Source organism: Arctopsyche grandis, chromosome 3, assembly GCF_051622035.1.
Source record: "Arctopsyche grandis isolate Sample6627 chromosome 3, ASM5162203v2, whole genome shotgun sequence".
Classification (NCBI taxonomy): Eukaryota; Metazoa; Arthropoda; class Insecta; order Trichoptera; family Hydropsychidae; genus Arctopsyche; species Arctopsyche grandis.
Window position 1 is genome coordinate 3343123 of NC_135357.1, and position 25515 is coordinate 3368637.

At 32.5% G+C, this 25515-nt stretch overlaps 1 protein-coding gene across 2 annotated transcripts in view; it reads right to left on the bottom strand.

Annotated features, from left to right (window-relative positions):
* Positions 1-25515, bottom strand: part of LOC143909758 (beta-1,4-glucuronyltransferase 1) — a 123789-nt gene that overhangs the window by 29203 nt on the left and 69071 nt on the right. For both annotated transcript variants that reach the window (XM_077427923.1, XM_077427924.1), the window contains one exon: positions 21649-21689. The gene's annotated coding sequence lies outside the window, so the exon portion shown is untranslated. The remainder of the gene's footprint in view (positions 1-21648; positions 21690-25515) is intronic.

Sequence of the window (25515 nt, forward strand, 5' to 3'; positions counted from 1 at the left end):
AAAACGGTTCCTGTAAATTGGCATTTCCTTTCTAATCTCTCTTGTAAATCTCAAGTTATTCAGCGTCTTGAGGTTCGCCAATTTCTATAATAAGATGCTGCAAATATCTCTACATAGATGTCACTGTGGATGATGTTTGTATGAATTCGCACAAAATGCTTGTATTGTATTGTATCTATATTAGTACACTCGTCGCTTTGGAGCGATATGTAAAGGCCAATGTACATATTCGATTGAAATAAATAAATAATAAAAGCTCATTGACCAATAGGAATTCAGATCTAAAGTTTACTTACTGCATATTTACATTATATGAATGGAATAATCAAATACTATTATACTTCATATTTTTCTTTTATTAATTTCTAATTCAGTGACAAATAGCACTGAAAAACTCTACTACAAATTATATACCACTCTTTTCAGCTATTTTCATTGAAAATTGTAAAATTCTACCGATATATCTTGATAAACGGCATCACTTGAAATATACACTTCCTTTTGCCAAAAAGTTCAGACTTATTAATTTATTCAATTTATCAGGCGATCTGTAAAGGCGAGTGTACATGTTCAATTGAAATAAGAAAATAAATATGTTGAAAATAGTTTAAAATTTAATTCTTTGAAATGTTTTTTTTTCATCTCTCAACTATTGGAAAACTCGACATATTCACACACTACCTACATAAGTACTGCACATATGTATGTTAATTGATCAAGTAACCAAAACAACAGAAACAATTTTCAAAAGACAGTTCCATCACTCTAGGTAACGATTCAAAGACGAATTTGTACATTTGAAATATTTATGTATGTTTACAAAATTTCAATAAAATCATTGTCCACACACAATATATTTCATAGCGGAAAGGTTGTCCCCATTTTTCAAGTTTTTTTATTTATTTAGTGGAAGTCCATTGAATTGGTTGGAAGAACTGAATATCAAACGATGCTAAATATTACAATGTGTAGAAGAAATTATTTATTCAACATAATCTGTCCTCAATGTGTGAGGAAGACCTTTGCTCGTAAGTATAAACTCCAAACGCAACTGTTCTTACACAGGTTCTGTATTCCAGCAATGGAAATATGCAAACCAATCGTTCATCAGAGATTTCAGATTGGCCAACGAATTGGTTTGGAAATCAACGGTTCAAAGAGGCATACATATGTACATACGTACCCACATATAGAGAGGCAAGCAACCAGGGCACGAAAGTAACGTACACTTAATTGGAAGACAAATAAAAGGCGCGATAAAAATGGCAAACGTTCGTTCGATCGACGGACGAACAAACCGGTTACATTAGCGAATCTTTTTTAGAAAACGCATAAAAATATTCAGACGTCGGAATGGTACTAATTTAGAAACGATTGGGACATCGGCATAATTAAGGTCTCTTCTCTCTCATTCTAGCTCGCTTTTAAGACACGACTTAATTTCGTACGAAAATGTTAATTATCGACGCCGTCGTCTTCGTAAGAGGAACAACAATTATACTGAGACAACCACACTAATCTATTTCACGCTTTTGTGTAATGTTAATATTGGGAAACGGCAAGAGGAGCGGCTGAAAAGTTCGCGCGGAATGTTTTTGCAAAATTAAAAAATCAATCCAAAAAGTCAGAGGGTTGAAACGAATATAGAAGAGATCGAAAAGAAATACGTCAAACAAGCGGCGAGAATCTGCCTTAGCCAAAGAACAAACCCCTCATCGGCCATTTCAATTTTATTAAAACCTACTAGTTGTTTTACCCGGCTTCGCTCAGTATTTGTAATATAAACAGCATAAACAAGGCGAATCTAATAGTAAATATTAATTTGTTTTTTTATTAAATTTATTTCAATCGAAAAAAATATAATATTCAACCAATTGAATTTTCGTCATAAAAACTTTTTATTGTTTAAGAAGTTCCCAACCAAAGATTTCCACATACATACATATATTGATGACCACACCGAGCAAAATGGTTGAAAACGATCGGGAGAGTGTGGAAAAGAACCCAAATTTCAACAGACGAAAAAATCGAAAGCAAAGTAAAAAGAGGCTAGTAAAAAGAAGGAATCCAGTAGAGGGAAGCGTTGGTCGTTGTCGGTTCGTATTTTGGTATTCGCGACGTCACCGATACAATTCATCTGTCATTTTAATGCAAATTTCATCCGCTTTTTAAGTAGCAAATATTTTTCTCAATGATCGACGCAAAGTTTCTAATGCAATCTGTATCCGTCATTTAGAAATGCACACAATATTTTTTTAATGTACAATTTTTTTTTAAATGTACATTTATTTATACGTTTAAATTGTTCGAAAAATGAACTACGCCCATATATAGCTCGCATGGCGACAAGTGACACACATAGATAAAGTAATAATTGTTTATTATTTGATTAAAATTTGACAAAGCTAGATGACGGCGAAAAGGGATATTCACCAATAAAACGCCGAAGCGATCGCAGTAGGCGAACATTTTGGGCGATTAACGTCAGGCACATCTTCGTGGGAGAATTTTCAAACGCGTCCAATACGATATTTTTTCACCATCGTAATGGCGGTTGATACCTTTACTTATATTGATGACCAAAATGAGCAATATGGCAAAGTATGAAAACGATCGGATAAGAGGCAACATTTTTTCTTAATAGTAATCGTAAGTGAAACATAAAAGAGTTTGTAATATGTAAGAAAGACAATTTCAATATCATGTTTGAAGTAAGTGTGCCAGAAATAGAATGAAAATTTTAGTTCGGTATTTTTTAGTGTTGTTAATGATTTCAGGAAAATTTGACACATATCAATTTGAAATAGCTTCAAATTGGAATCGGACAAAAAAAATCGACTGTAGCGATTCTCAATACGCACAGTGGACGTTATCACCACCGTTCGTCGCCAAATCTCACCTTGGAGTGAAATGGAAAAGGACACAACGGACACAACCGTCAAACGATTCCGATAATTGTAGCGATAAACTAATTTCAATTGTCTGAGGCGTGAAAACTTGATTAACACTCGATCGATTCCTGAAATTTCCGTTGGACAATCGAACGTTGTTTATTGACACGAATCATTGGGACACTCTTGGCATAATAAAATCTTCGCTACTACAAATGGATGAAGGAAAATCGCCGAGTAATACGTAGTAATAAACCATCGGTGAAACCGAACCGTAGTGGTTTTATTATCGATCGATCCACCATGATGATGATGATGGGTCCGTTTTGTTTCCGTTCATTTTTGCGAAACTTTCACCCGGTTTCGATCCGTCCGTTGCGCAACCGTTGCGGTGAAATGCCGCAAAATCGAGAGTGAAAATTCGATCGATGGTTGGTGGGTTGTTGCCAAAAATCGATATGTTAGTTTTTTCTTTTACCCGCATGCCGAGTGTGGAAAGTGCAGAATTGGTCAACGCGTTTTTGACATTTTTAAGCCATTTTTATATTTTGAAACATATATTGTTTGGTAGGGGTTGTCCCATTACTTTTTCTATTGACATCTTGTATGATCAACTGCACTGCGCTGCTATGATCTCGACACGTTCGGACAAGTCCTGACATATCTTAACCAAGTCTTATAGGGAACGTTGGTTACAATAGAAAGAAGAATTGAAAAACTCATGATTTCAAATACAGCTCGCGAGCTATTTAGATTAAAATTCTGGTATCATAAGAAAGTAAAAGGGTGAAAGGAAGGCCACGAAGATGGATGGTAGAAGCTAGAAAAATGTGTAAAGTGAGAATCAAGGAGCCAGATTTCCAGAATCACAGATCGGATCATTCACTACTCCGAACGACCAAAAAAAAAAATTAATTTTGAAAAAAGACGTAGTGTGTTTAGAAAAGGTCTTACGAAGAATTACAAAAATGCCTTCCAAACTTAAATCACTTTCATATGATATGAGATTTGAAAAGAATGAATCTTTCCACTTTGGATACGAGAAGAATGGAGGTGATCTAATTGAAATCTATAAAATTGTATATAGCCATTACAAATATTCAATGATAAACGTTCTTGCGTTTAAAAATAACAATCATCTGAGAGGTGATAATCTCAAGCTCAAAAAAGATATTCACTTCAAAATAATTAGATATATAGTGGTTAAAATTTGAAATAGTCTATCCAATAAATATTTGCTTATTTTTATTGTCCTCTATTTTTCATTTCAGTTTTTCTTTTATTTTTTGTATTATTTGATCAAATTTGTATTTTTTATTATAACTTTATTATACATATATTTATTATAACTTTATAATACCTTTCCCAAGTGTTCTTATGAAGAAATTAAGAAAAAAATATCTCTAATTAAATTATGATGTTTGTAAATAAGAAGAAGAATACATTAGAATTTAATTAAAATGTACTAGTGTTTTTACCCGTCTTCGCTCGGTATTTGTAATATAATATAAACAGCTTAAACATGGCAAAACAATCTAATAGTAAACATTCATTTGTTTTTTACTAACCTCCTTTACGTTTCACATGGTCTTCGTTTAAGAACTCATTTTTTTTATTAAATTTATTTGAATTGATATCGATATCGTCGTCATTAGAAACTTTGATTTGTTTTCAATGTTCCCAACAAACCTTACGTACATGCATAGTAACAAAGTCTCTTTCGAAATTATATATTATATGTATGCACATGCAATATATGTAGATAAGAACATATAAAAAATAGTCGCTTATTGATTCACAGAAATCACAGTTATGAAAATATATTGGATACAATTACAGGAATTACATTTTGATTTAAATGCAAAAATTTATACAATCATAAGTTTTATTAAAACTATTTTTCCGAGGATTTTGGCTTATTTCAAAATATGTTCGCTAGCTTTGTTTGAAATAAATTTCATTAGAATTGCATCAATTCAGCTTCTACGGGTTTTAATAATAATCTGTTTCTCTACTTTCTCCAGGTTGCACTCATGATCCTAAATATTCTTTCGCAAATAGCAATAGAACGTAGAATTGAAAGGATGTGAGCTACAATTATATATTAATACAAATTATTGCAAGTGGAATGATCTTTAAAAAATATTGTCCATTTCTCATACATTGTTTTTTTTCTCGTTGGCTTCAGTAAAATTTTGTTTAATAAACAGACATCTTCGTATAGAAGGTCAAAATTGCTAATACATAATATAAAATTATTTTGTTAATTCTTCAATTGAAGACAATTTGATTTTCATGTTTGGCTTAAGGACAAGACTTTAATGGAATGAAATTTGTTACTTTTGAAGTCAAATCATTTCTATTTACGTACATTTTTGTATATATTTTGTTAAGTCGGGATTTTCAGAGGTAATGCAGGACTCGGGATTTGCCTGTTGAACTCGGGACAGTCTGGCAACTCAAATAGGGACGTCTGGCAACCCTGAGTGAGATGGATGAGGTGATTGCGTGAATGTATGATGACAATTTTGGTGCCCCCAGATTTTGAAGCCCGGGACTGTCGCTCCCTTCGCACAGCTCTGTGGTATTTACGGAAACGATTATTTACGCGCAGATTTCATTGACGATGACGATTAAAATAAATGATGAGTTGAGCGAAATGCATTCGGTTGCAACGGCAATGCAGCCGTTTTATGTAAGTGGTGCAGGGCGTCGCAGACACGCAACAGGCTTTTCGTTCCATACAAAAGCAAACCGTGGAAAATCATCGGAAAATTATGTCACGGCGTGAATACAATATGTATGTAAATGGATTTGCTAAAGAGTAAATGTGTACTTAGTTCAATAGAATTTTTTTTATTTACCGAGCTATATCTAGATTCTAGGACAATGGATCTTATCTGCGATCGATATCTGTACTGGAAATAACAGCTATGGATGTTAATCCATAATTTCATGGAGTTTTTTATATAACTGTACATACATACTTACGTAATTACATACTAACATATATGTAATGTAATGTAATATTGTGCCCCATATATATAATAGATAATAATAAAATCAATAATCATTAGCACAGACATATGTACATATGTTATATCTACATATTATAAAATCATTACGATTAACATTCCAAAGTAAACTTCGAAAATTACTGTGAAGAATATTGACGTCAATATATAAAATAAAATTCAATTGATTTCGGAATAGAGGTGCGTTTCCATAATATGTGATGTTATCTGCTTTAGTATTTAGTCATTAGTTAATATTATGAGCATTTATAAGAATTGTATGTAAATAGGTTTTTGAGCTCTTTTTCCTATTATGTTGTATATTAACATTAGAATGATATAATGATTTGATTACTAACAAAATTAAATTAAAATTGTAAAATAGAAAATGATCAGTAGATCAGTAGCTATTAAAAGAGATATAAGATGTATTGTGAACATAATTTAGTAATAATAAAAAGCATTTAAAAATCAAAATCAAATAATATGTGACGTTGGACAACAATAATCTATTCAGTATTCTTATTATAGATATTCAGAAGCATGGCATTTCGAGTCAATGCTATGTTAAGGCTAAATACTAAGGATCGGATGATAATTAGGGCATAAATGAAAAAGTGGTCACTTCAGAAGCCAAACTGGGCAATTGCTTTATATTTTACAAGGAATTATTATTTTTTTTTAAATCAAAATTGTTTTTTAAACAAGGGGATGATAATATTGACTTTAATTATACTGAGCAACAAAAAAAATATCGAAGCGAGATTAATCAATCTTTACTAACTTTGACCCAATGAATTCGAATATAATAATGATTTTTTTGGTTTTCTCTTGTGTATGGGGATATGAGCATTTATTGGCTTTGCAGTCTTAAACTCAAAATCTAGTATTTCCGTGCCAAAAGTGAGTATTGGAATCAATAGTCGAATGTTTTTTCTATAGATTGTGTTTTTTTGTTGCTTGAAATAATTATAATTAATTATCTAGCGAATTTTAAAAGTCAAAAATATACTTTATTTTACACATGCTTTTCTTGAACGGTTGTGTATCCATTGGGCCAGTTTTATATTCCACAAGTTTTGATATAAAACTCAAAATTACCATAATAATGCATTAAAAATCGGCAATTGAACACAAACAATAGATAATTTTAACAAAGTGTTTCTTTTATTTGACATTGTGAATGGCGGTCGTATTTATACCCTAATTCTGATAATTTAAGACTTATCGTGTATCTGGTTTTTGTTCTAATCAATCAATCTATTAAAAACAAATACAGAAGCTTGTATTTGTGTTTAATAGATTGACGAAGCATTAAAAAAATTACAAACGTACCACTTTTAGCATGGGCAGTATTAGCAATGTGAGATTTTGGTTTTTTTACTAAAAATCCTTAAAAATTAAATAAAATAAAAAAAAAACTATTAGATCAATTGCCGTATCACGTTTTTATTTTATTTACATTAAATTACATAACAAAATTCGGATATTGCATGTATGTATTAATGGATAAACCAATTTCCGAATAAAATCCCATTTAGAAAAACTATCGGTAGAAATGAAGATAAAAATAAAAATTCAATTGAAATACATAATACGTAGGTACATATTGTATGTATTATATAATAGAATTCGTGACGCAAGTCTAAAAATAAAATTAAAATTAAAATTGATTATACCCTGTCATTTCTGCTACAAAAGCTAACTATAATGATAGAAAATCACGAAGCTGAATTTATGAAATATAAAATATCACGTCCTTAGAGCGCAGAAACAATAACACCACGATACCTAATTGTTTTATTTATTTATTTACATATTAGCCACAGTGACATTACAGAATACTCTGACCAGATATATAATTATAATATAAATACGATATATAAGAAAATTAGCGAAACATCAACATACATATGTTATATGTATGTAGATAATACATTTTTGAAATCATATTCAAATAGTGGTGACATAGTTGGTAGGATGGTCTTTGCTAATTTGATGGAGGAAACGCTTCATCAATGAAATCAGATAAATTGCCAAAATCTGATAGGAAACGATTGAATTGGAGTCACATATATCCAAGTTTGACCAGCAGCATTAAAGATTATACTCGGAATAGATTATTTTTTCATTTTTAAATGCTTTTTATTATTACTAAATTATGTTCACAGTACATCTTATATCTATTTTAATAGCTACTGATCTACTGATCATTTTCTATTTTACAATTTTAATTTAATTTTGTTAGTAATCATATCATTATGTCATTCTAATGTTAATATACAGCATAATCTACATTAAATTTTATTATTCTAATGTTAATGTACAGCATAATAGTAAAAAGACCTCAAAAACCTATTAATTATAAGAAAATTCGCCAGACATCTATATTAAAGATAATATTTTTTTTTTAAATCATACTCAAATAGTGGTGACATAGTGGGTAGGATGGTTTTTTCCAATTTGATGGAGGAACCGCTTCAACAATGAAAAACAGATAAATTTGCAATCTCCATTAGGAAACGATCAACTTGAAGTCACAAATATCCAAATCTGACCAGAAGCATTAAAGATTATACTCAGAATAAGTTCTTTTCAATCTCGGTCAGCACACGGGGTCGAACCCGGCGACCTCTCAGTGCTTAATATCAACGCAACCAACGTGCCATGCTGCTGGCTAAATCAGTTAAATTGTTCACTTCAGATAACTATCTCAATCGCAATCGTTTTCTAAAAGTATTTTGCCCGTTGACACTCATGTATGTATGTAATTATTACTTTTCACATTTACGTTCTAAGAACACGTATGGAAGTATATGTACTTACGGGGGTTTAAAAAAACCGATAATCACATTTCCAAGAGCACTCTCACACATTGACCTGTACCCTATTTGCCCGTTATGTAAACTGCATAAATTGAATTGGTCAGAATGTTTGTTATGATATCGAGATAGACCACTCCCCCGCAACGCATAGTTGCGGGGGCGCTAAATACGCCATTGAATATCGTTTACTCGGATGTAATTCAGCAATTGTCTGTTGGCATGATATCCAGTAGCACATTGCCGAAGCTAATTAAGCCAAATACTGAGCGTTCAATTTGCAGCGCAACCTATAGAAAAAAAGAACGCGTAGTGCGAATAGTCGTGTAATTTACCCTAATGATTAAAATTTGGGCGCACTTGTATGAGTGATCCCCTTTTCCTGGATAGTCATCGTTTAGTCGACTCAATTTGTAGTGCAAATAATTCACTGACATTTCATAACACACTTGATAGCAGAACGTATGTATGTATGTATGTATAATCGCACGGACATATCATCAAAGCGACAATACGATATTTACTTCATACAAAAAATATTATTATATTTATACTGTTATGTTGATAAAAAAAAACTTGTAATAAAATATATATATATCATATCATTTCTTCAATTTTTACTTTATTTTTAAAAGCGGCCAGAGGATCTTAGCATTTTATTAAAATATAAATTTTGTAAAATTGAAAATATTGTGGACTTGGATAATTTTTTGCATTAATGAAATGCTTTTTAAGTGGAAACTTTTCACGTGGGTCTTGGGTATGAGCCGTTGTATTTGAAAGTAGCGGAAGTCCAATTTTCAGTTCCAAATGCACTATTTCTATTTAACTTAATTAATAAATTGTTATCACTTATTTTAATTTGATAGGTCCAGAATCTCAAAAAAGCAGAATAAACGCATTACGGGCCACTATAATTTTGAAATATTTCTCGAAATGAAGAAAAGTGGCCGTATGACACTTTCAATTATAACGCCTCATATCTAAAATTTGATTAAAAAGCAATTTCAAAAGATTTAAAAAAAAAACATTTAAAAGATTTTATTAAACAGTGATTTTTTATAAAAGTAATGTTAAAAATCTAACATATGTTAGGTACATACATACATATGTACATACAATCTAAGACCACGTCAAAATTTAATTTAATAATTTAAAAAACGAAATTACCTGTAACACAGCAGGTTCATATTTTGTAATAATATTTTTTATTATTATTTATAGTATTGTCGTATGTACGACAATACTATAAATAAATGACATTCTACATAATACGAGTTTCAAGAAAACCATTAAAATGTAGAAAAATCAATGTTTCTTATAATGATTTTCGCATTTTATTGTTATTTAGTATTGATAGCTTTTTTACTACCTATCTTTCGATAGTGTTTCTATTTGATAAGGTTAGGTTGATTGTTTTTTTTTATTATCATAATATATTTAACAAATAAATAAATGATGGATTCTGATTATTAACTAATACTGGAAAATATTGGAAATAAATTATTATGATATAAAACACTTTTATAATTCAATTTCAATTTCTTCTTATATTCTATTTTATAACCTTTTTACAATATTTTAATACTATAGTTTAATTATGCAATGTTCTATTTTGTCATGTATAGTCTTTATTATTTTCTTTTTAATTTGTTTTCCTTATATTTACAGTACCTTGACATATTACTTGGTACTCTTGCCATATTCGTAAACTTTGACATTTTTTTTCTATTTGAGAACACCCTCGTCAACTGAATGCTTTTTTTTGTATGCACCCATTAGTCCTTAATTTATTTCTTTTCTTCTGGTACCCTGACATATTACCAAGTAATATGTCAGGGTACTGTATCTTTTTCATTTTTTTTATAATCTTTGTAAAAATCTGTTATTGGACTCGGATGTTACATATATTATATATTTACTATTTGTTTTTTATACATATCTACATCCTGTTGTCTGTTGATTTTTCAATAAATAAAATAAATAAAATAAAAATAAACAATATGGTTTCCAAATAAACATATAAAATATGTCCAACAACGTTTCTATTAACTCTCACTGACTTCATACATAACGTTTTTGAAATAAACATTATATTTTATTGTCATCGGAAATATGTATAAGTATCCTACTCGACCAATTTATTTAACCAGCTCAGTAAAAGTGCGCAAATCTCTAAATTATAAAAACAGTCCATTTTAGGTATAATATGTAGAAGGTTACAGATCTAGGAAAAAACATTAAATAAATAGAGAACACTGTTAATGGTGTGGGCATTATATGATAAATATCAGAAGAATTATGCGTGAATAGCATAAAACAACAAATTTTTCAAAACGATCGTAAACAATCGTGTTTGACCTTCCGCACTGAAACTGAACGAACATTATCATCTCGACCAGCGAGACCAGTGGCTGCCTAATTGAACGGAAAACATCCAAGGTGAAAAGCGTGTTAAGAAGAGAATCGTTCACGAAAAACACGACAAGCAAACACGCTAATCGCTTTTCAGCGATTTTCAAGCACCATTCGAGCCTACAAAAATCACAATACAATTGTGTGCTCGCCATACTGTCAAGGTTAATTGCGTGAGCTTTTTTCATTCTTCTGTCGTGTGTATTGCTCTTCGTCTGCAGAATGCTAAGATGCTCGTCGTACGTACACACATTGATTTCTCAAAATCTTGACGTGTGAAAACTTCCTGGAAACCGGTGTTGCGACATTCCCGCCGAGATTAGACTCGTCCACATTGGGTCAAGGCCTTCTGCGGCTTATCGCAGTGGTCGTCAACCTTTTCCCACCGCCCCGGATGCTGGTTCGCAGATGAAGTTTATTGCGCGTTGCTAATTCCGCGACACTAACGACGGGAAACGCTAGATGCGAAGGTGATTAATTTAAAAAATCATTAGCGTGAATTAAAACAAATTAAAATACTCGAGTGTATTTTTATAAGGAAAAAAGGTCGATGTCCCGTTTAATCTCTTCTTTGTGTTCAGAGTCCAGGTGAGAATATTTCTGGCTGTTTTGAAATAGGAGATAAAAATGTAAAAAAACAATATTACAAGCAGATTTTTTTTACATATATACCAAGAAGGCCTAACAGGTTAACCCCAATGCGCCTTCCTGGCCAATTACAAACAATGCAGCATTACTATTATACAAGTCACTGAATTACGAGACACTGAAAACTCGTAAATTAACGGGACATCTATGAATTTTACATAAAATTTTATTGTACATGAATCATACTTAAATAATGGTGACATAGTAGGTAGGAAGGTTTTTAGCCAATTTAATCGGGAACCGTTTCAACTATGAAATCGGGAAAATTGGCAAACTCTGATAGGAAACGATCGACCTGGAGACATAAATATCTAAGTCTGACCAGCAGCACTACAGGTATACTCAGAAAAATTCTTTTCAATCGAGGTCAGCTCATGGGATCGAACCCGGCACCGCTCAGTGCTAGGCAAAAGCTTAACGACCAAGCTATGCTGCTGGCTAAGATAATTACTAACGTGAGAAAAATTTGGATTGGACAAGAAAGTGTCCGAGGCAAAGGTCTGGCAGCTCAAATCGGTAACAAGGAAATATGACATATGAAATGAAATTCACTTATTATCATATTTAAACTTGTTAGTTCTCGTACTTAAAATGCTTAAGAAAGGTTGCCGAAAAGTATGTTTAGATCCTGTGAAATAATCCAGGAAGGATTAACGGCGCAGACACACGGTTTTTTTTTACAAGGTTTTTTTTTATATAGTTTTGCACATGTAAAAAATACGCTAGCACATATCTATGCTTTGACATCCAGGCCAAAAAATATTCCATATTTAAAGAAATCGAGAAGTAACTTGTAGAAAATGGCCATGCTTTTTAACCACATGAGGCAAACAACGCGTGTGTGTCGTAAGATTCGGTGTGTTTGGGCCTTAAGGAAAGCAAATATGAAAAGTTTCACCAGGTTCCAAATATTCAATATAAAATATCTACGTATGTCAAAAGAAATCTTAGGCAAAGATTAGGGATTGAAATGCCGGTATGCCGGTTTAATACCGATATACCGGTTTACCGGTAAATCGACAAAATCTCGCCATCGATAAATACAGGTAAATTTAAAAACTTTATTTTAAAATTTTATACCGGAAATTATTTTATTAAATACACAATTTCCGTTTACCGGTAATTATGTATGTACTTAAAAAAATGTCTGAAGATGAATACATTAAAAAATGACGTATAGACGCGAAACTTTGACGATGAATGCTAAAATGTTGTACAAAGTTCAATGCATTCAGCGAGGTATGGAACGTTGTATGGTCGGCACAACGAGAAGATACAGAAAGCAAAACGGGTACCTGACGAAAGTAAAACAATTGAATTGGCTGGAAGGACGAAGAAATAATTCCAACAAAGGTGGAAAAGATAAGTGCTCGAATGATACCCAAGAAAGAACAAAGGTCGCAATTGAGATAGGTGTACAAATACTAATTTAATTAATCATGAAATTGAATAAATCGATGTATATAAAAAAACAGACCTATTTAAGTATTTCAATCAAATAAATTAAACGGTACACCATCATAGTTGGCACGTTTGAATTAATTAATTAACTAATTTCGAATATCGACCACTTCTCTACATAATATTCGTAACACTCAACATATCAAAGTACATACTGAGTTAGATTAAAAAATAGCATTCAGTTTATGAAAACCTGGTACTTTTAAACTAATGATTATATTATATATTACCGCAGCGACATAAAAGGCTTCTCTAAATACGTCACCATACCCAACCGTACATATTGAAATTCATATTCATATCATATTACACACGTACAATGTACATAAACAATCAGCAGAAATGCAGACTTCTTCTGCTGTCACAAAAATGGGGAAGGTAGGCCAATTTTATAACTAAGTCAGATAAAATCAGCAGACTTTGATAGAAGATTTTATTTTTCGCTTGTCCAGAGCATATTATAGTTTGGGTCTGTTATTTGGAGTTCCGCTGAAATTAATTTCTTAGATGCCTTTATATATAGGAAATATAAATATTACCCCTATTTATTTCCCACTGCCTTTTTACAAGGTATACTAGGCTTTGACTCACTATCTTCAAGAAGAATGATTGCCATTTCCAAATATTTCTTTGGAGTATTAAAGGGAAGTATAGACAACCCTTCGATTTTATTGGAACTAAAATTTTGGGCGCCTGAATGCGGTAGAGCTTTGCGTCATCGTTTACTTTTCCAACCTATTCCTGCGAAAACGTCTGCTTTCAATAACTCGTCTCTTGTAAAGACTATTCAGTTCCATAATATGATAGGTGAACATTTAGACCTGTTTAATTGTCATGTTGATGAACTAGTCAGTTTCATGAGATTCCACACGAGTCTATTTGAATGAGATGAATGATTGATAATTTTTATTGTTCGTTTCTTTGTTATTTTCTTTTTTTTTTGTAAGACTGGTGTAACACATTGGGGCAACCTGTCAGAACACATTGGTCATAATATTTTTATTATTATTATAATAAAAAATAATAAATAAATATGTACATACATATGTATGTAGTTAGAAGTTCTTGCTTAGAACGATAGTTTTGCTCACTTTCTACACACATACATATATACTATTAGAAGGACAGTATAATTGAACTATGCGTACAATATTTACCTCGAACGACTGGACTTTTTAACGCCTCCAGGTCTGGATATAATTGCGCGGTTGAAAAACCAAGGTTGTGAAAAACCGAACGGTCTGAAACCGAAGTAAGCAGTAATCGAACACGAAAACACAACAAGATATCATGGTTAGTGATTCAAGCTGCGTTTAATCGATCGAACAAAAGTCAATAGGATGACACACCGAACCGTTTGTTTTCGAGGTAAGGAAAATATTTGAAAATTATACCAAGGTGACCTTCAACTGATAACATTGAAATGTAAAAATAATACGTTCTTTTATGGGTATGTGATACCAAACCGCAAACAATGTGTGGTCGAGTCGGCGAGGTGTGAAGAAAAGAAATACCCGGCGACAGACAGTTAATATTACATTAGTCGCAATACATGTGTAAATGCATCGTAGAGGTCAATGTGCAAGAAGAGTGCGAAAATTTCAATTCAATTCAAGTTTACCTAATTTGACGTGAGAGGTTCATACGTATGCTTTGACTTGGATGTTCAAAGTTTTAATGCGAAAATTTCAAACACAAAATCGGGTGACGGATGTGAATTTATATGTGCGAATATGCTACGTGTACGGGTACAAGGGTAGAACTTCGAAATCATATTATCAACTTTTATTATGTGTATTTTTATAGTTGTTATGGTCTTACATGAAAACAGGTATCGTAACCAAATTGAAAAACTTTACTATATACTAGGGCTTCCAAGCCGGTTTAAACCGAAACCGAAAAGCCGGATTATGATCATTTTTCAAAAAACCGAAAACCGGCTATTTCGGGTTGATCAACCGGCTTTTCAAGGTTTCCTTGAATTAATGTTTTTTTTCTCAAAACTAACAATTATAAATTTCAAATTTCTATGAAAGATAAAAAAAAAGTGTATATCCAAACTTTCTTCAGGAATAGGCGTATATTTCTTTGAACAACAAAAAAAGGTACAGAACTTAGCGGTTCATTAACCAATAAAATATTATTGAAATTAGTTTCAATAACCTACACAAGGCCTTTCAGAATTTTGGAAAATTGGGTTTTCCATAATTTGTAGTTTTAGCGCGTTCAGGTATAAAAGTATAGAAAACGTTGCTGTTTTAAGCTAAAACAGATCTTTGAAAGATATTACGTTTTCATTTCAGTTCATTACGTTTTCGAACACAAATTCATCTTAACAGTGTTTTTATTCACGATTCCACGATTACAGATTTTCGAAAGTAATATATTATTTTTAAGATATTCTCGATAGTAGCTTATTTAAATCATTTATTTGTGCGTAATCAGGATCTACCATTTTACGGCTGTGATATATAATAGAAATTTTATTATTTGTAATAATAATATTTTGTGGTGGTCACGGGAGTTTTATTGGACGTATGTATGTAGTATATATTTTGGACGTGAAAATTTTTTTCGACTAATAAAGGACGAATACCAGTCGGGAAATTGATATGGTTCTCGCATCTTTAAAAAGTAAATATGTAACTGCAATTAATACTTATGGTATATAAATAACAATGAGACTATTTTTGTATGAAATTACTGTTAAGTAAATACATATTTTTATATCTAAGCAAGACATTATTTAGCTTCCAGCAGGGATGTTCGTTTAATTTAAAAATAATACTCTCGAAGAAGCTGAATAGTTAAAAACAGGAATGAAAAAAATACTACATCAATTCGATAGTAAAAAGTAAACTACAAAAAATACTAAAACAATTCGATATTAAAAAGTGAATTACAAAAATACTAATCCAATTCGATAGTAAAAAGTGAATTACAAAAAATATTTAAATAATTCGATATTAAAAAGTGAATTTAAAATATACTAAAACAATTCGATACTAAAAAGTGAATTAAAAAAAAACAGTAAAAAGTGAATTAAAAAAAATACTAGAGCAATTCTATAGAAAATGTGAATTTAAAAATATATTTAAATAAATCGATAGTAAAAAATTAATTAAAAAAATATATTAAGCAATTCGTCAGTAAGAATGTCATTTCCGGCGACGTCATTGTATTATAATATAATATTATATAATAATTTATAATACTTTTTGACTATCGTACATGAATATAAATTTAAAAAACGATTCGATCATCATTTCATCAAATTTATATGGAAAAAGTCGTGATTTTGCAAATTTGACGTCATGTTTATCATACGAGAAATAACTCAAGTGATGCGTAAATATTTTTATGTTCGTTTTATGACTCAAACAACATACTATCTACATTGCGGCTTAAACATCAAATACACTCGAATTCTGTATATATCCCACTATCTAAACGTGTAAAGACAATGTTTGAAATCGAAACACAGCAAATTCCTGTTAATTTGGAACACTAATCTCATATTGTCTTAAGATATGCAATGTTATTCTCCAACCCTTTGTCTTCTCGCTTGCTTTTCAACTCGCTTGTGAAAAGCAAGCTAGAGCATAATGCAATTGTGTGGAATCCGCACGAAGCAAATTACTCCCTAATGATTGAGAAAGTGCAAAAAGGATTACTTCGTTTCCTATACATATAGAAAATAAAGTAAAAAGATTGGGTATTATCCATATTTCTATCCTACTCCTTTCCTTTTGGCATACTTGGATATATGTAATTCCCTTGAACTTCGAAGAAACTTCTCTTTAATTCGTTTTGTTCTCCAGCTTCTACGTGGTAATACGTCATACCCGTGGTTGCTCAAACAGTTGGGACTTTATATCCCTAATTATGTGCGTGGTAGACATCATCATGTGATGGTTGTACATCCTACCCGCACAGTTCTTTATCAAATAACTCCTATTCCAAGAGCTATCCGATTTCTCAATGAAATCGTTGCTGTTGTGCCTGAATGTGATCATTTCCACCTCAGGAGCGTAGGTTATCAGAGATTATTTTAACATATCTGTCTGGGGGCCTGCGCTCATCATTATTTTAAAAATTGTATGTGATGTATGAGTGGAATTTTGATCTTTTTCTTTCCATCTGTACCTCGCAAGAATGTTTTGTATTTACGGCTGGCTCTTATATAATATATTGGTGCTGGCTAGAGGTGCAAGACACTATCTACTTTGTATTTTATTATTTGACATTTTTACTTTATATTCTATTATTATAACGCTATAGTTTTTTTTGAAAACGCAAATATCGGAAGGCAAAGATTAATAAGGCTCGTATTAATGTGCGCGCGCACATTAATACGTGAGGAAAAGCCTGTTCCTCTTGTTTCTGTTGTATCCTGCTCGCGCAAATTAAGTGAGTATGTACCGTTTACCATGCACCCTTTTTTTTTGATCTTTCGACTGAAGATCTTTCGATTTTCGATCTTTGCGTTTTCTGTAATTTAACATTCTGGCTCGTCACGGAGACCGGGTTCTTATATATTGGTGCTGAATGTAGATGCAAAACATTCCATACTGTGTATTGTTTATTTGATATTTTACTTTATCTGATTATTTGATTCGACCATTTGTAGCGCATTAGGGATTCCTGTAATGTCACAATGGTCCAAAATTAAATAAATAAATACTATGTAGAATATATTGACTCAATTAGTCAACTACCCAAATTACGCGAAGCACTAATAAATATCTATAATTAGTTATTCACCAATAGGCGTCGAAAAAAACCAGCATATCTCACATAAGACACAAATCAAAGCGAATTATTTTTACTCACCAGCTTTTTACAATATGTTTAAACCAATTCAGATTAAAATACTCAAGTAAAAAAGTTTTTAAAAGTAATATTCAGCGTTGTTCGAGCGAATGAAAGTTTAAAATAGCCGTGTAAAAAGTCAAAGGGCTTTTGCCCGGCGTTGCTTGGGCGTTTCTTTACGGGATCCTTCAATTCTGGGCTCCGAGATTTTTAAATCCCGGCTACGGTCTAAATACCATAACTATGCTAAATTTATGGTTATACAGTTGAAAATTGTAGAATTGTATAATGGACAAATAAAAATATGTACATAAACCGTCATATTCATACAAATATTGTACAACAAGTTGCACCAAACGGTAATCTCCAAGGCTTTGCGCCAACACTATCAAACTCCACTATAGACAAGTGCTCATCGTAATCCTAGCTTTACAGCCGAAATAGAGATTGAATCAATAAAAAATGTATCATACATGTAATATGTTTTCATGGTGTGTTCAGTCACACAATACTGTGTAAAGATTGCGTCATGAAATGCTGAAAAAACATGCAACCCGGGTCTAGGTCACGAAGGTTCATATCCGCGGCGATCACGACAGGATTCCGATGAATCATCGCCAACATCCTCGCCAAGACATCATCATCATTATCATCGACTCACGTGGGGTCAGGACGGTGGTGGTTCGTGATCGGTTCGACCTCAAGCGTCATCATTCTTATCGTTTATTGTCGATGCCAAGGCTCATCGACAAGAAACTGGTTGGTGGAGACCGCCAAATCCATCCACGCGCGCAAAAAAATGAAGATGAATACCTTTGTAGACAACAACGACCGATGATGAGTCGTAAGGATCGATGTGTAATTAAATATGAACGTTGGAATCGATTCGCAATTATGCGAGGCAGGTCGATAATGGACGAGGGGAAAAAAGTCCACTCAATGATCTCGATATCCTCGCCGAGTGTACCCGTACAAAAAAATCATCATTGTACGTACAAGTGTGTCTGTGATTCAAAAACTTTGCCTAAAAGATATATTTTATACTAATTAAACGCATTTTTTTCGACGATAAAGATTCAGGGCGCAAAAATTACTGACTACAATGTAGAAACAGTTCCATTTACGAAGACCCACCCCCACTCCACGAAAATAATGCGCAAGCTAAGATCTTGTATTGATCATTGCTTGTGCGCATCTTTTTACACACATAGGAGAGGGCCTTCCTACGTGAACAAATAAAACTAATCGCTGTTGATTCCTATACTCATTTTGAACATAGAGTTTTGAGATTTTGAGTTACATATACATATAGTAGAAAACCAAAACAAATGAACAATTTTTATTATAATAATCACACTCAATGGTAAGTAAAGAAAACTTCGGCAATAAGAAAACGTATGGCTACTATGCTAAAATAATACATTTCGTATCATCGAAGTCAACATAAGATAGGGCTGCCATGAGTCCCGGTCCATGAGTCAATTTTCCCGGTTTTCTATCTAGCAGTCAGACAAAAACAAGTAAACGTGAGAAAGAAAGGCGTGACAAGTGCGAATGAAAATCGAAAGAGCTATTCATATCGTCGTCTCTGCGCTCGTTTCACGGTCATTTCACCGTGTGACCTTTCAATCATGTGATATTTTCACAGTGTGACCTGCAATTACCTACATAGATATACCTAGAATTACCTAGGTATACGCAGAGCCGGTGTGTGTATAGGAGTGACGGTCCCGGGCTTCAAAATCTGGAGGCGCCTAAATCTTCATCAAACATTTTTGCAACTCTCATCCATCTCACCTGGTTACCTGACAACTCGTTCACAGATTTTCCGTAAACCGAGGATGCGCTCCAGGAATTACGTATACGGCCATCTCTTTCTCACCCCGTCTGTTCACCAAGATCTCGTTTACTATCTGTTATCGGTGAACAGACGGTCTGTGAAAGAGATGGCTGCATACGTAATGGCATAGTAAACGAGATCTTGGTGAACAGACGGGGTGAGAAAGAGATGGCCGTATACGTAATGCCTGGAGCGCATCCTCGGTTTACGGAAAATCTGTGAACGAGTTGTCGTGTCACCATCTCCCCTCACACATTTTTATGATTTTGTCCATCCATTTTTCTTTCAAGTCTTCCTTTCACCCTTTTACATTTTCTCGGGTACTATTCCAACACTCCCTTGCCCATCTGTTTTTACTATGATACTAAAATGAAAATAAAAAAGTAGTCCCATAGTTTAGTATAAATAATTCGCGAGCTAAGAATATTAAAATACGACTGCAAGTTTGTTGATTGTAGTTGAAATTATAAGTTTCTCAATTCTACCTTCTATCATTCAGTTTCCAAACGTCCCGGTCGGCATCTCGACAATTATGGCAGCCTTAACATAGCAACTATAAATGTCCAATATACCACTTTGGTTGAATTGTAATCAAATTAGGTTAATAGGAATGGACACAATCGAGGTCAAATAAATAACCAAAGGTAAGGTTAGTTCAGTTTCGTGCCGTAAGTACAAATGAGGACATGTTAGGTTTGTTCCAAAAGACATGGCCAGAATCACATAAATTAGATTCGCAGCATCATTTCACTTCAACAAGTCGCCAGTGTCGTCACCTCTGCGGTTTATTAAGGTCGGTTTCACACCTTCCACGAACCTACACAATCTAAACATTTAACAAGCAGTACCTATTATACACTCGGAGGTACGTACGCAAGTGCAGACATATTGCGATTGTGTTTTCAGTTTGTTAACACCGATTGACATGACGGATTGTGCTCGATCACTTGAGCAACGCACGAGACGAGTCATCGTTTTATGTTATTTATTATCAATTGAAATGGCGACACACAAAGCAAAATGTCGTTGCAAAACGCGAAATTGCACGACTTTGCCCGCATCCGAAGATGTCGTCTTGTGATTGATTGATCGCGGTAATGTTATCATAAGTGTCTGCAAACATTGAGAAGTGTAGGCGAAAAAGCCCATTGTCAAATTGGACAGACAAATAAATTAATATAACGACTGTGTCTAATCCATTCGAATTGATTTTAATTTGTTTCCTCACCCACTCTAATTTGATTATATGTATGTAGATTCATTCTATCGATGAAACGGTCGACTACGTACTTTAGATGATTTAAATAAAAAAAAAGCTCAATTTGTACCTTTATATAAAATTAAATGTCAATATGTTATATATCGTCGACATATGTACAACGAAGCTGATTATCATGGTAATACTCCAATGCCGTAATTTTTTTTATTAAAATAATATAATACAATACACATACGTTGAAATTGAATATAATTGAATTGAAATATGGCAATGGTTCAAGTGACCCATTGCATACATTCAGAGAAGATTCATCGAACATATTGAGTACACACTGCTGCATTCGCAGTTTGTTGTGCAATTTTTAAAGTACATTTGCTTAACAAAGTGTGCGAACAACAGCGTGCAAAAACATATCTTCGTGTCAATGTCCATTCAAGGTCCAAAAAACAATTCTCAAAGTTTCATTGAAAGTCAAAAAATCACAACGCAAGCTCGCGTCATACAAATTAATGCGAATGTAAATTACCTTTATGCTGCGGAGCGAATTTTGAGTATCGTCTTAGGAATCTGAAAATTAAAAAATAAACTTTTAAAATAGGGAAATAATTCAAATTTAAAAAATAATAAATGTATACATATCTATGCTTCCATACAATTACGCAAATAGTCTTATTTGGGTGTGCGCGAGCAGGATGCAAGATATTCTGTTGTGATTTTTAGATCAGAATTAGGGGATGTAAAAATATTCGACAAAATCGTTATATGTAATTTTGAATTGAAATGAGGAAAAATTGAGAAATTTATTAATTATTATTTTATTTCATCGTACATGTACACTCGCTTTTACAGCTCGCTCTAAAGCGACGAGTGTATTAATACAGATACAATAGAATTTTTGCATTTTTGTAATCAAATTGGCGAACCTCGAGACGCTGAATAACTTGAGATTAGCAAGAGAGATAGGGAAGGGGATGCCAATTTTACAGGAACCGTTTCAATGACAATCAGAAAAATTAGCAAACTCTGATAAGAAACGATCGACCTGGAGACACAAACGAAGTTTTGTGGGACTCGAAACCGTGACCACTCTGCATAATATGCTAACCACCAGTTCACGCCACTGGTTATTAATGAATACATATTTATAAAAAGATAAGCTCGTTTAATAATAAAGGATGTATAAAATTAAAAAAAAAAACATTTCATATTGTTCAAATAGCTCAGGCATTATAAAATTATTTGTACAATATAATTTTATTACACTTAAACACAAATTAAATTCAAAGATATTGTGTTTGATAAAGATGAGATTAGTTATTAAATCTTAGAAAAAAAAAATTACAAAAGGTATGTATGCATTAGGGAGTCCAATTTACCGTAATTGACATTTACCGGTAATCCGATAATTTTTTTAACAATTACCAACCGGTTTACCGGTAAATTACTGGATTTTTTTATCTCAAAAATAAACGATTTTTTGCATTAAATTGATTTAACCACACGTTAATAAACTTTTTTTATTATATACGAAGATATATTGTCCAAAAAAAACGTAGGAGTGGTAATGCAGTCTTTATGAATTTATATTTTATAAAGGACTTAAAATTTTTTTATTGTTTTATTCGTCACTAGCTTTATTACCCAGCTTCTCTCGGTATTTGTAATATAAACCGCTTAAACATGACTAATCTAATAGTAAACATTTTATTAAATTTATTTGAATAGTTCTATTTTATATAAATTTATTTGAATACTCATTTGTTTTTTTTATTAAATTGACTTTCACGAAAAAACATATATAGTAAGTCTCTTAAAAAAAATTATATGTACACCCCCGAGGTCTGCGCCTCCTAGGGCTTCGCCCTCGGCACCTACGCCCCCGGGAACTTCGAATCCTTTGAATCGGAAAAAAGCGATAGCAATAGACTGTCGACTATTAATTAAATTGACGAAAAATACGTAGGTAAATACAAACATACATACAAAATTTAGTGTTTTATATGTAAGATTTGAAAAAACGACAGCGGAGAAAACATAACGTATTCGAATACTATCGTCCGATAGTTGTGATCTAATTTTTCAAGTATTTTTTTCATTTCATTATTTCGTTTCTCACAATTTCTTTTTTTTTCCCAAACCTTTCAGTTTTATTTCTAATAGCTAGCTCCAGCCTTTCTTTTATTGATGACATACATTTAGTAGTACATAGATGGAACTATTGCAATATCATCACCGGAATCTGAAACTGATAGATTTACTACATATTCTTTGTAAATCCGTTCTATAGCTTCTACTATTATTTTCACTATTGTATTTTTGGATGAAGCACTGGTCGGACCAGTGTCGCCAGAAAATAATATAAAGAAGAGGAATGTGATGAAACACAGAGGGAGTATATTTTTTTGATTTACTGGTAAAACAATTAATTACTGAGCAATTTTTCTGTTCATTTACCGGTAATGGACTCCCGAGTATGCATAAAAATAACAATATTATTCTTCGTGCAACAAATGTGTGGTTTCAAATTTAATTAATACTCGATTTGAAAATGTAAAACACACGACACACGACAAATTTAAATAGTCAAGGTCTCTTTGAACACAATTTGAATAAAACTGTCCACTGGTCCCACGTTTATGGAAGTGTAGTCCAAAAAGTTGTTGATAACTGATATCTGAATGGCGCGCAATAGAGAAGCGGAAACGATAGCGAATCGAGGATTTCCTCTACTGGGCAGATGACGACGATGATACCCAGAAGTGAGATCCAGCATACCTGATACGTACGATGAATCTAAGCATCTCATAGTGGTTCTATACCTTTTGACTGAGTATCTCTTTTTGCGGAGTCATCTTAGATTCGTCTTCAAATTATATTTGTAAAATCTATCGAGAAAATTTTGAACTCGCAGACTTTATCCATACACGATACAAGGAAGGGGGCCTTTTGTAATCCCAAAATATATTATTAAGCAGTGGACGTTTTGGATTTTTTAATATCGAAACCCTCAACACTAAAAATAACCAATCCAGAACTCAACATTACATCGGAAAGAATAGAATATTAAGTGTCTATGAGATGAGAGTAAATGAGAGTGAAAAAAATAACTTTTACAACTACACATGAAATTGAGTTGTGGCAAAGTTTCAAAGCGATTAGAAGAGTGTAGGAAATTTGTCAGACCATTTGATGAAACTTTCAATAAAAAAATAAAAAAAGCGCGCCTAAATGGAGTTGGAGCGCTCTAGATCACATATATATTTTTTATTATTACATTTTATACCAGGAAGGCCTTACAGGTAAACCCCAATGCGCCTTCCTGGCCAATTACAAACAATACAGCATTTTTATTATACAAGTCGCTGAATTACGAGACACTGAAAACTCGTAAATTAACGAGACATCTATGAATTGTACATTAATCATACTCAAATAGTGGTGACATACATAGTAGGTAGGAAGGATTTTAGCCAATTACACTGAGCAACAAAAAATCACGTTTTTGAGTTACCAGACCGGAGACTAACCAATCTTTACTAAGTTTGACCCACTGAATTCGAATATGATAATGATTTTTGTTGGTTGGTGAACGTTTACGAGATATGAGCGTTTAAAAATACGCGCGGGTTTTACACTTTTTTGGCTTTTGCGGTCTTTAACTCAAAATCTAGTATAGTTGTGCTCAAAGTGAGTATTGGAATCAATAGTCAGATGTTTTTTCTATTGATTCTGATTTTTTATTTTTTTAAAAAACTTATAATTAATTGTCTAGCGAGTTTTAATTGTCAAAAATACATATTTTTTTACGGATTTTTTCTCCGTGCTATTTTGCGTTTATTTGCCCACTTTTTTTATTTCACCACGTTTATAAGGATTGGTTTTCTAACCCAATATTTTTTTTTTTTTATCTAAACGTACTAACTCCAGCGGTTTTTTCGTAAGAAAGACTTTCGTTCAGTTCCCGTATGCGTATAACAGAAGCGTTAGCTTTGCAATTTTAATTTTAAATTTGCAATTTTTATTGCAAATTTTTAATTGTCAAATGATCAAAACATTTTTTTATTTCATACTTAAAATAAAATATATCCCAATGGAACATTTTTTATTTAACAGAAATATATTGATTGAATGCGCAATTTCCTTTTATTCTAATGCGCAAATGATTCCTTCTAAGAAGCAAATGTATTTTTCTTAATGCGCCGTTAAATCGTACCCACAGTTCAAAACACATCTAAATATTTGAACTTTTCAATCCGTTCCAAAACTACTATACACAGGTACGCGTACCGTCAGTTAAAACTCACCGCGTTATACCATCAAGTACCATGGAACCACAAAAAAACAAGTTATTGCACAACATGTGTATGTACATACATAGGTACGTGAGTCTTCC